This window comes from Coloeus monedula (genome assembly GCF_965178545.1).
Source record: "Coloeus monedula genome assembly, chromosome: 6".
Classification (NCBI taxonomy): Eukaryota; Metazoa; Chordata; class Aves; order Passeriformes; family Corvidae; genus Coloeus; species Coloeus monedula.
The window spans coordinates 37,799,078-37,811,589 of NC_138786.1; the positions used below are offsets into that span (position 1 = coordinate 37,799,078).

At 42.0% G+C, this 12,512-nt stretch overlaps 1 protein-coding gene across 2 annotated transcripts in view; it reads left to right on the forward strand.

The window, feature by feature from the left end:
- Positions 1-6,297: 6,297 nt before the first annotated feature.
- ARHGAP5 (Rho GTPase activating protein 5) overlaps positions 6,298-12,512 on the forward strand; it is a 47,707-nt gene continuing 41,492 nt past the window's right edge. For both annotated transcript variants that reach the window (XM_082284243.1, XM_082284244.1), the window contains exon 1: positions 6,298-6,533. The gene's annotated coding sequence lies outside the window, so the exon portion shown is untranslated. The remainder of the gene's footprint in view (positions 6,534-12,512) is intronic.

The following is a 12,512-nucleotide window of genomic DNA, read 5'->3' on the forward strand; positions in this document are numbered from 1 at the left end:
CTGTTCTGTGTTCTTCACACTGGGGAAAAAAAAATAAAAAAGAGCCACATACAATTTTGGTGAAAAAACCAGAACACAAATGCACAAACAGTAGATTTCCAGAAGAGGTATTTGTTTGCCTTTGTCCAGGATTCTGATAGATATACAAAAGAAAAGCCTATTCTGTCTCTCCAACCTTTAAGGCAAGATTCAGCTACTCTTCCCAGCACACTTTTTTCCCAGCTCTGCCTTTATATCTGGGGAGGGAAGACACAAGAACATACAGTCCTATAATTGTAATTTGTCTTGAAAATATTCCAGCTTGGTAGTTGGTGAATATTCTTTATGTGTATTAGATTAGCTATTTAAGATAATTTCTATATAAGTAAAGTACCTTCACAAGGATAGTTGCAATAGTAGAAGTCAGCATGATCACTGGTGTGATCACTTTGTAATAGTAATCTGTTGCTAAAATGAATGTCTTTCCTGCTCCTTCCCTTGGCATTTGTTGCCTTTAAATCTCCTGCGATGTTTGCAATTTGGAGGAATCTTCTCTTCCTGTGATATTAAAAAACCGACAGTCTCTGACAACATTTTATTAGAGAAGGAAAGGTGCTTGCCTAAGAGAAGGACTGCTTTAAAGCACAATGCTTAGTACTGTTTCTTTAGAAATGCAGTATTTTAGCATATTTTTCTCGTAACACCTAAACTGTTACTATCTGATAGCACAATAACTTGGTTATTGAAATCACCTTGTTATGTTCAGAATTTGACCAGAAATATTGTAGTCAAATGAAGCAATGTATTATTCATGCTTAGTTAGGTCAGCTGAACACATTTCAGCCTCACCGTGTTTGCAATCATCTTGACTAGTGTCATAATATTTTCCATCACCTCTCCCGAGGCACATTTATCACCTTTTTTTTTTCCCCCTTTTTAGGAAAAGAAATTCTCAATTATAGCTGTAAAAAAAACAGGCAACTGAAACCCACCCATTTCCTAAAGCTCTATTATCCCTGAGGCATCTGAAACAAAAACATATCAATACCAATTACTTAGCAGAAAGCAATCAAGAAAACCTTCTCACTTTCAAATCTCTCTTCTCCCTGTACTCCTATAACCAATGTGCCTCTAAAAGAAAAGCCTGAGCTGTCTGAAAACACACAGGGAGACATGGTGATAGCGAAAGCAAGCCTCCTTTATGACCTTGACCCCATGAGTCTTTTGTGGTATCTTCTTCTCACAGCCCTCTCCTGGTTCACCTGTGATAAGTGTAATCTCTTCTCAGCAGCTCCCAGTGCTTCAACTCACTGATTTCAACACGCAAGCAAGCAACAGAAGAGGTGTTGTTCATACAAATCTATCCTCTCCCTTCATCAGGCCAATGCCTGTACTGAAATGAGCTATCATCAGTAAGTCCATAAGAACTGGCACCCACGCCTGCGCAGGACTGGCACCCAGCCTCACAGCAGTATCCTCTGTGGGCTGGAGAGGATGCTGCGGGCAGGCCTGTTGGGAGGCTCCAGCAAAGGCTGCAGGGTGCTGTGGGTGGCTCGGTGCTCTGCTGTGGCCAAGGCTTCTGTAAGGCTGGGCTAGAGCAGCCAAGGGCTTGGGACAGGAGTTAAAAGTGGCTCATTATAAGTGAAATAACAGACTGAAACAATCCTCTATTTCCTTCTCTATGTTCTCTGTGTTGAGCTAGGCAATCACTCCCCAGTATTTAGGTTTCATTAGTATAGATATAGATACAGATATAGATATAGATATAGATATAGATATAGATATAGATATAGATGTAGATATATATAGTAAGTGGTAAACGTACTCTGGAAGGTTTGGTTTTTTTTTTTTCCTTTTTCTGAACTAATTAATACATGTACGGTGTCTGGCTAATTTTCTTTTCCAGTCAATTTTTAAAAGGATTATGGATTCCATAATTTTTTTTCAGTCTCCCTCTCATGCTCTGTTAGATCTTTCTGCACTCATTTGGGATTTTCCAGTCCCTGGGAGTCATGGGGTTCATACCAGCAGAGTAGAACATAGCAAGGCTTAGAAAAAGGCATGGCTTCATAACACAAAATGCTGAATGTGTGAATTATGTGAATGCTTGATTTTGCATAAGCCAGGTTCACTGCAATCACTGGTCATACTCTTGATGTTTCTTTTGAAATGGTAGATGATCAAAATTATCAAAAATGGTGGTCAATGTAGTATTTAATTTAAAAAAATGAATAAAATATTTGTTTACAAAAACACAACCCCAAAACCTGAATCCCCAAGGGTGGAGTAGGAGAAAGGTAAAGTTTACTACCTGCTCTTTGTTTCGTCAGGTGTACTGATGATCAGAAAACCAATAATGTTGGTGAGCTTTCCCCTCAATGCCATGGGATTATGCAGTGATGTGGGTCTCTTGGCAAGTAAATGCAGTTATCTAAATTATTCCTATTAGAAACCAAAAAGTCTTCAATAATTTGATATGATGGTGTAAGTATTTATGCTTCTATTTTGCTGTCTCTTCCTGTATAAAAATGTTTTTACATGGAGCGCAATGAATTAACGTGAGCATAAATAGCAGAACAATTTCAAAGTATGTGAAGATTTTCTCACAAAGAAGGTGTTGTAACATTGATTCTTAAACTTTACGCAAAACAGTGCCTTTCTCTTGAAGTGAGACAGACCTGGGAGTTCTCCTGTTTAGTTAGGGATGTTGGGGAAGAGGTCTGAAAGGCAGCTTGTAGTAAAATAATATGTGCAGATTTCATGTCCTGCAACCACCAACAGCACATTGATTTTTAGTTCAGTACACTGGTAAGATTGCTTGTTTTGCACTTCCAAGTGCTGCAATGAAAGCAGTGATGGAGAAGCGAGGGCAATTGAGAAAATGCTGTACCCATGAGAAGTACGTGCACTGCTCATCTGATTTGTGGTTTGAGATCCACCAATTTCAGAAGCATGGGGAGATATGCACTCGCCTCTCATTTGGCTTCAGATCACCAGAATCAGATGAAATTGATATTCAGGCTTCTAGAGATATACCAAGTGCTTACTTTGTGTTTATAATCAGCCCTTGAACTATGAGGATATTTCTAAGGGGAAATCTGCTACAGGAAAAGGCTCAAGTAACAATAGTCATTATAAATAACAAATGTTGCAAATCATTAATGTAATGACTTTCTTCTGAGTTTCTCAAGGTTTACTAAGATGTTTCTTTGAAGTGCCTTTCTGTATAATTTACAAAACACTAACCTACTTAAATTATTAATCAGCTTTCATTATTATAGTTTATTTTTATGCCTTCTCTGAGTTACGGTGCTCCCTGTATTCTACTCAGTCATTGAAAAGGCTTTTTGAAAGATTTCTTCTGACAAACATTCACAAATATTTCCGATCTATTTTAATAAAATTTTATATGAAAATGCCTTGACAGAGTTGCTTTCATTTATCTTACTTCATTAGTGACATAAAATCTTAAAGTAGCCCTAGAAATCTAAATATTTTGCTCTCATAAGGGCATAAAACTACCTGTTCTCTCATGGATTTGCAGTTTTCTCACCACTTTCCCTTTGAAACTTTATAAACCTTGCATGTCTTTTTAATATGCATCTGAAACAGTCCATGGATATATCCCTATCCAATAGTTAACATTAAACTGCAAAGTTATAAATTTCATAGAGTCTAGGAAAAACACTGTGTCACAAGTCTGCTTAGAACCCTCCTTGTTGGTTCATTGGACATAATTATTGACTTTTTGTAGCTTTATGCAAAATCAAGGGGTTTAATATGTTGTGCAATACCATAGCAAGCTGCCTACTGCAGCCTGACAGAAGTTTTGCATGCTTCCTGGAAGGCCACAAGCAAAGTAAGTTTCTGCACATCAGTTTCCTCTGATTCTGGTGATCTGATGTGAGGAAATCGATATGAAAATCAATTTTCTGGCTTTACAGTCTTCCTGTGTTATATTAATTTTTGGATGACTATTTAGGATCAGAGGAAGAAGAATTAGCTGATCTAATTCTGCCTGAAAACCTGTTTTGTTTTCTTTCAACAAGGAGTGCTTTTGGAGCTGATGGTGTCTCTTACCAGGGTAACATCACAGGAAACTACTGGTGCCTGTTGCCTTTTGTCTGGCTGCTGTGCATTCAGTTTGTGAAGAGGGTACCTCCACACTCCCTGCAGCCAATGGTGCTGCCAACTGTTTCCAGCTGAGGCACTCCTTGCTGGCCTTGCAAGCTTCAGGTTTGAGCTTGCTGGGAAAAACTTCTTGCTATTCCCAAGCCTATTTACCTTACTGAGTTTTTTTTTAAACTAAAATCAAGATCAAAGTAATTTATACAATCAATTCCTACATGAGAGATCTTATATGTGATGGACCTTTATGAAAATTCTCTAATATTAACTGCTTATGGTAATTAATAACTAAGCAGACTTTCAGAAGGATACAGATTCAAATTTAATTTAAAGATTCCTTTAAATTTGTGTTAAGCTAAGAAATCTCAAAAGATTTTTATCATATGAATACAAGCTTTTAATTCTGCTAATGCAAAATGGGACTTTAATACTCCAAGGTATTTATTTTCAACTCCCCCCCCCCCCCAAAAAAAAAACCAACCTCAAAATCAGGCAATTCAAATTAAAATTCAGTTCTGGTTATATGCTTGTTTAGCTTGCCTTTTGGTCTTTTTTTTTTTTTTTTTTTAACTGGGATGTGACTGCAAAAACTCTTGCGCAAATGCTGTGATTACAATGCCAAATAATTTTACATTTCTTTAATGTGGACCTACCTAAGGTGAGTATTTCTGGAAATATTCTCGTATAAGGCAGTGTCCATACTAGGTTGTTCAGCCAAATATAACACAAACTGTTTTAGCTAGTTAGAATTTTCTCAAAAATTCAAGTTTACAGGCAATGTGTCTTTAGAAAAGATCTAATTTTGTAAAACTTTTAATTTCCTAATTTTCAGATGTAATATTTAGGATGTTGTCTTGGGGTGACATATGCACAGATGTGCACGCAGTATGTAAAATTGCACAGAATGAACCATATTGTTATTAAATATTATGATTACAAATATAACACTCAAAACTTGGACTGTGCCAAGAATGAGGTTGCTAGCAAAATATTAATTTGTTCCTTTGTATGCATACATATAAACTATTTTTAGTAATAAATCATGCACAGAATATGCATTTCTGTGTGCACAGAAATAAGGTGTATGTGCATGATGACTAGAGATGTCCTGTTCCCTAAGGTGGATAGAATAGATTAGCACCTACTTACTAGCTCTTTTATATGTGCCATGCCTCACCTGCCACTGCTTGAGGAAACCCAGCCCCAGGGGCAGGAGCACAAAGCTCCTCAACTCTATCCCTGTGGGTTTACGTACAACCCTGGAGGGCTCTGAGAGTGGGAGGGGGATTTCATCTCCTGCAAGCCATGTGGGGACCCCTCCGAGTGCCTGTGCTGCCTTGGGTTGTTTTAACCCGACTTCCAGGCTGTCCAGTGCCTGGTAGGCCCTGCGAAAGAATGTCCTACAGTGATTCCCAAGCTGCCCAGGGCCTGGTATCCCCTGTGAAGGAATGTCCTGCGCCTTGTCCCACAAAGGCGGGTGTCACACCTGCCGGCTGCGAGAGGCCCCACTGCAGTGCTCTTTCTCTTTTTAATGACTGACAAACCAAAGAAGTACTCTGTTACACCGCCTAAATCTAGGAAATGTTGTGAAATTTACAGATGGCCAGGCAGGAGAGGCAGGAGAGGACCTGGGGGCACAGGATTGACCAATACAGCATTTTGGCATCTTTTAATTTCATTCCAGTTATCCGCCAGTTTCTTCCCCGGGAGGCAGCGCTGCTGGCTGTAGGTTTAGGGTAGGCCCCAGCTTAGGCTGGCCCCCACCCGACAGAGCCGGTGGCCCGGGATCAAGCCCGTGGCCACCGGCACACCTCGGAGCCACTCTCACGAAGGGGCGTCGCGGCGTCCCGGCCGGCGCCGCTGCCCGAGGCGGGACTCGAACTCCAGGCTCTGCGACTGCCGACTCCCCGCGCTACCCGTGTGGCCACCAGAGCACGAGCGGGTGCGCGCCGCGCGCGCCCCCGCACGGGCCGGGGAGGAGGCGGAAGGCGGGGCGGCGCGCGTGCGCGCGCAGCTGGGTGCCGGCCGCGCGCGCCCTCCCAGGCTTCCCAGGGAATCCAGCGGCAGCAGGAAGAGGCTCTTTCCCGCGCACGCGCAGCTGTCCGGGCGGGCGCGCGCTGAGCCGCGGCGGCGGGAGGGAGGGGGGAGGGGAGGGAAGCTGCTGAGGTAAAGTTAGGGGGAGAGAGAGACTCCGTCAGCGAAGCGAGAGCCGGGGAGGCTCGGCGGCCGCCATTACTGAGCGCCGGGGAGAGAGCGGAGAGGCGGGACGGGGCTGCGGCGGCCGGGAGCGCTCGGGAGCTGCGGGCCGGAGAGCGGAGAGAGCCCCGCGGGGAGGAGAAGCCGCCGGGGGCGCCGGCGTGGAGAGAGCGTCCCGGGAATGCTGCCGCTCCCGCCGCCGCCGAGGAGCCGGATCCCGACGGCGCGAGGTGAGGGGAGGAATGCGGTCCCGTGGGAGCCAGCCCGGCCTGGAGCGGGGCGGCCGGCCCGGCAGGCGGAAGGGGAACGGGGGGAGGAGGCGGCTGCAGCCCGGCGAGCCGGCGCGGCGGCCGCTGGCTGTAACCAGTTCGGAGGGCTGGGGCCGCGTGGGGAGCGGGCACCGGCCCCGCGCCCCCCGCCCGGCCCCCTCGGCCCCTCCGCGCCACGGAGGGCGGGCGGGAAGGGCAGGGAGCGGAGTGCCTGGTCCCAGACAGGTGATGAAGGCCTGAGCAATGGGAGGGTCTGAGCCTGCTCTGCGAGGCTGCCAGCTGGTCACGGCTCTCTAGGGAGGGAGGAAGGCAGGAAGGGGAGCTTCACTGCTCCTCTCTTCTTCCTTCCTCATTCCCTTCTTCTGCCTACTCCTTTAGCTTCCTCCCTTCTTCCATTCCCACTGCCTTTCCTCCCTTTTCTCCTTTCTCTGTACTTATTTTCCTCCTCATTACCCGCTAATACTCATTCACGCCTTCTCTGTTCTTTTCCTCCTCTACTAAATTTGAACAGTTGTCCATTCCCCTCCTCCTTCCTTTCACCTTCAAATATTGCTCGATATTAAATTTCAGAAAACTTCACTCTCCTAATGATGTGTGTGCATTTCTGTTTTTCCACCAGGTGGATTTTAAGTCTTTGGAATAGGGTAGCCAGTTGCAGTGTTGCAGCTTTGAAGCATTTTGAATCCCTTCAAGCAGCATAACCTTTAGACTCTCTCCACCCAAGGGAATCACCAGAGACGTACAGATGTAATGCCATGGTGTTGTAGCTATAAGACATAAGGAATATGAAACACTGCTTTAATTAAAAAAAGAAGCAGGACTGTGTAGTTATAAAAGGAAGACATACTTGTCACCTTCTCCCCATTATACACCCCACCCCTCTGTATCCCCCTCTTTTGCTCTCTCCAGTATCGCTTTTGATATCAGCGTGGAATATTTCCTTAATAAGTAGCAGGGGAACGTTTTTAATCTAGACCAAAATAGGCCTGTGGGAGTATGTGTGTATTCTTTAGTTTCGTGTCATGCAGATAAACTGGAGGATTCTTTTTCTTAATAAAATCCTTGACAGAAATTTGAAAACTCTACACTGCAGAGTAAAAGCAGTAGAGAGAGAACAGCGTTTGCTGGTCAATTGGACGTCCATTTTAAACCTGTGCATTGAAGCCAGTTGCAGCACTGATGCCTGTATACTTATTTCATCAAGAATGAGGAGTCAATAGGTGGCTTTTTTGTCAGTTGTGCTGTCTTACCTTCTGAAGGGTCTTCTGCATGACAGTTGTTTTCAGCAGTGACATCAGTGACCAGAGTTGGCTGCCTTCTGATAAAACCCATACTTATTTATAGTACAAATCTAAAGTAAGGGTATTACAAATATTCATCCAGGTGCATTTTTGTAAGGGTTTACTATCATTTTTGTGCTGCTTTGAAAACTATTTTTAAGAAGTGCTAAAAATCTTAAAATTATATTTATAGTACTCTACTAAAACTCAGTATTACTAGATCTTAAGAAGTATGATGCAAATGTAGGGGTTTTTTTAAAGTCTATAGTACTTAAAGTATGGGAAGTTGTTGAAGCATGTTATGTTATCACTGACTTGTTTTAGTATAAGTTGCTTTAGGCATGGAACATACTGAATTGAAATTGCATTTTTTTCTAAAGTATCGCTATCTAAAGCAGCTGCCATTGTTGTAAAATTGTAAATAATTACAACCAAATGCCTACCACTCCCTGGTATTGTATTGGACTTTACTTTAGCTAAGGTGTTGCATGTGTAACATAATCTGATTAAATACTTTAGGGTCAGACTAAATTGTTTAAAATGCTATATTTAGCACTAACAGAACCAAATGCTCCACATGTTTTTCGAGCTATGTGCTTTCCTAAAGCTGTAGGTGTTCTTTCCGTGTGCAGACTTTGTAGAAAAGAAAAGCACTGATTATAATAATAGATTGTTCTGTGTAAGTTTCCCTGTTGGGACTTGTTATTTGAGGAGATGGTGGAAAAATAATTCCTTTATGTTTAATAAAGATATTAAAAGGATGCTGACGCTATCTTTAGGCTTCCAAAAGTACTTTCTTGACACAAGATAAATCCCATGTACTGGCATCCTTCAGGAGTATGTCGCATAAAACTTCACAAAGCACTGCACATCACTCCGTGTAGTAGACTGCTCCGCGGTGTATCCTTAGGATTCTGTGCAGAGGGCGTTCTTGGGGGGTGACACTCCCTGACCTCCGAGAGAGTGGCACTTTGGAAGGCAGATACCCACGGCTGAGTTCTGCTGGCACGGTTACGTCGGGCGGACTGAAAACAGCCCGATTCGTGGCCATGACGTAGCTGTGCGAGCGAGCCCGTGGTGCATTCCTGCTCGGTGATAAGGAAGGAATGCTTTCCAGAGGGGCCTGCGTCCCGCGGCCAGGGAGGGCTCGCGCCGCCAGAGGGCTTTGTGCGCGCGGCGCTGGCGGGCGCGGGGCTGTCCGGCGCGGTGCCCGCGCCCCCGCTGCCCTCAAGGCCCCGCAGGGCCCGGCGGGGAGCTCGGCGCAGTTTAGGGGGGTCGCGGTCACACTGGGAGGTCAGGACTAGCGCTCCCGGGGCTTTTTCCTCCCCTGTATCTGTGTTACGTCTCTCCTAATGGGCACGCAAAATACTTAATCACTCTTTAATCACTCTTTGTTTGGTTGTTTGGTTCTTTTTCACTCTTGAGAATTTTTAGCCTAAAGGTCAGTGTAAAGTGAGCTGGAAGAGTATTGCATTTTACAGATTATTGTTTGAACTATCTCATCACTTCCTTATGTTTATAGATTTGGTGAAATATTTAAAGAAAAGCAAGTTCATAGTTCGTCACAAGAAAATCTGAAACAATTGTGAAGTTATTTTGAATTTGCGTGTTAACTGTGTTTTTCTAGTCACTAACATCTATTGGAAAACAAAATAATTAATCTTTGGCTAGTTCTGCACATTACATTTTGTGGTAAATAAAGAGGTTTTTTGGCTTTGAGTTAAAATTCCCACACATTTTTGCAGTTCTGCATCAGTTGACAGTCAAACATGACAGAAGAATGTTTGCATATAAAAAAGCAAAACCAATACCTGCATGCACAGTTTTTGGAAAAGTGTATATTGTTGCATTTTGGCATTTATTAAAGTTGGCTAATTTTTACGCAGAATATTATTTGCTGCTTATATATGCCATTTCTCTTTCTCGTTTTGTAATTTTTAAAAAGGGATAACCAGTGTTGTTTTACACAGGTAGATATGACACATATCGCTTGTACAAGGTCAAACAACAAACTAAGCTTTATGGTGTCGAGTCCTGGATTCTATACTGCAGTTGCTCATGAAGCAAAATAATCTGAAACGATCCAGATCTGGGGATCAGTGAAATTAGCTGTAGTTGCTGATACCAGGATGTAAATGTTCTTGTTTTTTTCTTCCAGGCAATGCATTTTACCTCTTTTTCTGTCATTACTTTGGTCCGTCCTTCTTTGTCTGCTTCTTTTTCTTTCTTCTATTTTTATAAGTTTTTTGATGGATCCCCTTTGTCCGATTTCTCCATTAGTCCTTTTGTGTTCTTCCTGAGTACCTCTGTAAATAAGCCTGATTGGAGACTTGCCCTGAGAAACTTCTCTGACCACTCTCCATGTTTTCGGTTGGAGCTTATCCTATGCATAAAGAATTAAGAATTTATTATTTCTGTAAACTTGCACTTTCCTTCCCTGTGGAAGTACAGGCTTTGAAACTATACTGAATGCTTTCAGATTTTCAAAAATCTGAAGATAAGTAACTTGAGAGGCCTAAGTTCAGAATACTGCAGTGCTGGTAATTTGAACCTTTGCAATTTACCTGTTTATTGTACCTTGGTTTAATTTATTTAGGTTGGTTTGGTTTTTCTCTTGTTTGTTTGGTTTTTTTTTTTGTGGAGAGCAATGATGATAATAGGTGCCCTGGGACTGCTAGATTCCACCTAAAAATGATGTTCTGTTTAGAATTCAGAAATAATATTTAGGCTCTGATTTAATTTGGGTAATACACAGTCTTCAGTGTATTACTATTAATAGAAGACATTTATTGAACTTAGCAGGAACTAAGAGCTTTGAACTTCGGTTTTTAAACACAGTTTTTCATTGCTTTGTAATATGAAGTTGTCTCTCTTTTTTTTTTTTTTTTTTTTTTATACATTGGTTACTTTGCTTTTGTATGGAAAGAATAATCTAGGGTACAGAACTACTGTAGGGATGGTAGTTGGCCATCATACTAACCAAATCTGAAATGAACGGTGATTGTAGTCACCCGTTCTCATCCTTCATTTCTCTAGCATGATTAATCAGCATACCAGTTACACCATATTCCTTTTCAACCAGAGGATCACTCTTGAGGGCATTGCAAGATATTGTCCCTTACAGTCTGGCTGTTGCTTGATTGAGCTTACTTTGTGATAATGTGATAATGTCTGGATAGTGTTTTTTCTCATGTTGGCTGATACTTGGGTAATTGTTGTATTTATCATTATTTGTAAGCAAGATTTCAAGTGTGATTAATTAAGGTTACCAGCACTTTTGCAGGCAAGAATATTGGTATGCTTGTAAAGTGGACAGGACACATTAAGTGTTAGGACCTCAACAGACTTAGGTGATTTGAAATTGTTGATAAGGTGACATCAGTATACTCTGGTTTCATTTCTAAAAAGGATTTTCACTTGAAGGGAAGATTTCTTATGCTTGCTTGAGTGAAAAAGGTAACTCCTGGTAAATACTGAACAAGAAATGACAACATTACATTAGGGTACATCAACTTCTTTTTTTTTACTGGTTGTAGAAGGGAACACAGTTGAATTCTTACTCTATTTTGAGTAGGGCTATAGTTATTGTTGTGCTGATAGATCTTGGACATTGGGTACTGTAGTAAATGTTTTTCAATGCCAAGTTTTGGTTCTCAAAAAGTATCAAGTGAGGAATGACTCAGTATAAAAACTTGGTGTCAGTAGTAACTAGAATCTGGAGCTGTAACTTTCTTGGAATCATGGTCAGTGATATTTTGAGTGTGCAACACTTTCAAACTCATCCGCCAGACCATTTCAGTGATACCTAATGTGTTTGAATTTACTTTGTGATCTGCTGTAGAGGTTACAGTAAGTTTCTGTTGGTGTATTCGTGTACCTGGTAAAGCAGACTAGGCTGTTCACGTATGCTTTTCTTTGCTTCTCCAGGTGATTTGCAAACAGAGTTGCAAGACTATGCTAATTGAAACTAACCCCAGAAAATACTAATCCATAAACGATTTGGTCTATACAACACTACAGAGTGAGTAAAGGACTTGGGGAAAAAACTCTTTATTTTCCCCGTTGGCAGCTGCTTAAATAGTTGACAGTCATAAGCAATTCTGTAGACTCTTTCAGACAACATTTTTACTTCAGCCATGTTAGGTCTAAAACATTTTTAGGTTCAGAAAACAGGAGGGTATTGAGAAATACTCAAGAGTATTTATCTGTAAGTGATTTTCTTGACTGTGAACTCATCTACAAGTTCCTGTGCAGCCACAATTACTAAATAATGATAGGTGATTACCTCTTCAAGTATTTATTACTTGCTAATAATATGGCATTCTACTCTAGTGTTTAGAATTCGTCTCAGAAGATTTTGGGAAACATGTATTTGCAAATAGAGATTTCTCTGGCCTCGTAACGTTTCTGACTGATGTTGTGGGGGCCTGTTTTTGAGCTTTCTCTTGTGGCAGTGTCCGTCAAACCTCAGATGCCATCTTGCAAGCAGAGACACTTTTCTCTCAGCTCTTCCACATACTCCTGAGTTCTTCAGAGTCCCATTGTCTTTTTCCTCATGAGCAACTATCTTCTCTGCTCAGGTAGCTGTGGATGTAGAGGAGTGCCACAGCTTGGAGATAAGGGCAGGGAACAGCACTTAACCGCCTGTCTTCTTGTTCAA